We start from the raw sequence: 2,380 nt of genomic DNA, 5'->3' as shown, positions 1-2,380 counted from the left end.
TGAATGGTATATCTACGACCAGGAAGGTGGTCAGGATGGTTTTTTGGAGGGGGTATGTCCCGAAGGTTACGGGTAAGTCGATCTTGCCGTCGACCCGTACGGACGCACCGGAGAACCCGTAGATAGAGTATTCCGCGGGTCCCAGCCTTTCTTTGCCCAGTTTCATTTCTTCGAAAGTTTCGAGGTGTAGCACGTTGACGGAGCTCCCTGTGTCCACCAGGATTTTTCCTATATCGAAGTTGGCGACGACCAGTCTGATGACCAGTGCGTCGTCGTGCGGGACTTGTAGCCCATCGAGGTCTTCGTTGGAAAAAGTGATGATTTGGTCTTGTAGGGGTGGATCCGTTCGGGCCTTTTTGGAAGGCATATTCATGGAGAATATTCGTTCCGCGTATGCCCGCCGGCCAGCGGTTGTCGGCCCTCCCGCTGCTGGCCCGCCCGTGATGATATTGATTTTCCCGATAATGGTGGGCGGCTGTTCGCGGGCCTGCGGTTGCTCGGGGGGCTCCTCTTTCCGGGGGCGCTGGTGGCAGTGCGCGCCGCGTCTGCTGCGGGATTGGCGTCTGCTGCGGGATTGGCGTCTGCTTCTTGAGCGATGCCTGCTAGGGGATCGATGTCGGCTTGTGGATCGGTGACGGTTGTTGGACCGGCGTCCATTGGGTGACCGATGCCTACCTCTGGGCTCGTCGGGGGGATGTTGGACCTCGCGCGAGCTTTCATCAGGACTCCTGAGATATTGATTTAGGTGCCCTTCTTCGGCCAACTTTTCCAGTTGGAGGCGGAGGTAGAAGCAATGGTCAGTTTCGTGGCCGTGGTCCCGTGGAATTCGCAGAATTTTCGAGCGGACCTCTTCTTTGGGTCTGTGGCCATTCTCTTGGGGAGGGGGGTCAGGAGACCCTGATCCCTGATGCCCAGTAGAACGTGGGAGAGGGGGAACTTTAGCGGGACGGTTCCCAGTCTCTCGAAGACGGGGACGGGGTTTCTGCCCGCCTGCCTCTCGTCGGCACGTGGCCTTATGGCCCTTCAGCCGTCGTTTTTACTTTCATCGGGGCCGGGAGGATTCTGTTCTCGAGCACAGGCTTCTTCTGCTCGTACGAACTTATCAGCCTTGGATTCAAGTTCCTGTAGGGCCCGTGGTGGCTTGAGGGTGAGGTGTAGCTTGAGATTCGGATCGGTGGTGGCATGCTTTAGTGCGGCGACCGCTATTTGGACATCCATGTTAGAAAGTTGGGCTAATTCGGCGTTGAATTTCAACATGAAGTCTCTTAGGGTCTCGTTTCTTCCTTGCCGGAGGGCTAAGAGGGCATCCGCTAGATCATGGCGGAGGTGGTTGTTGGCGAACCTTGCGTTGAACTTCCTCCCAAATTCGTGGAAGGATGCGATGGAGTCGGGCACCAATCTCATGTACCAGTCGTTGGCGGTTTTTCTTAGTAGGGACGCGAAGGCTCTGCACATGAATCCGTCCGACGCGCCTCGGAGCGTCATTACCATTTTGAAGGTTTGGAGGAACTCGAGGGGGTCTGTGCTTCCATTGTACAGACCGAAGCGGGAGAGCTCTATGCCTGCTTCTGCTGGGGTTTTTAAGACCTCCGAGGTGAATGGGGATGCCGTCTCCCTTTCCCACTCATCGAGGATGCCGTGGGCGTAGGGTTTTTTCATTTCTAGTTTTACCTCTCGGATCTGTCTTTGTAGGTCAGCTATCGGGTCCACGCCGGGCGGTTGTGCTGAGGTTGCCACTTCTTCCGCCCGAGTCAGGGGCGGTTCCTGGAGGCGGGTAGCTTGGACAGGGGGAGCGTGGCTGTTCGTAGCCTGCCTCCCGCTGTCTCGCTGGTATCCCCTAGTTGCGGGGGGCAGAGGGCTATTTGCTGATGGGGACGGCGTCCGGCGAGTCGGTGCTCGCTTTTGCCGGGGATGGCATTCCCCTGGTTGTTCCTCATTGCCTTCGTCATAGGCCTCTGTCTGGTCCTGCGTTGTTGGGGGCCTCTCCGGGGCCGGAGGAGGCAGGCGTTGGAGTAGTTCTCGGCGAAGTTTGTTGAACATCTCCATGGTGGGGACCATCTGCGGCGTGCTAGAGGAGGGTTGGTGTCGGCCCGAGGGCGGTGAGTTGGGTTCTTGGGAGGTTGAGGTGTTGGTTTGTGCGCGTTGAGCCTGGCTTCGGGTCATTACCCCTATTTCTTGCTGTTGGGTGTGGTTTCTCATCGCCATAAGGCGTTCAGTACTCGACGAGTCCCACGGATTGCGCCAATATGATGGCGTCTGAATCCGGGTCTGCGATCGCGCGGTCGGTAGAGGGCCTCCGCGGGGTCTGCAATCACAAACAAAGGGGGTCAGGGGGTCCGGGGTGGGTCCCGGACAACCACTTCGACACCCAAGTCAGATC

This window comes from Tasmannia lanceolata, unplaced genomic scaffold (genome assembly GCF_043159265.1).
Source record: "Tasmannia lanceolata isolate RefF3 unplaced genomic scaffold, GAP_Taslan_0.1 ptg000003l, whole genome shotgun sequence".
Classification (NCBI taxonomy): domain Eukaryota; kingdom Viridiplantae; phylum Streptophyta; class Magnoliopsida; order Canellales; family Winteraceae; genus Tasmannia; species Tasmannia lanceolata.
This window is presented reverse-complemented; position numbering follows the sequence as displayed.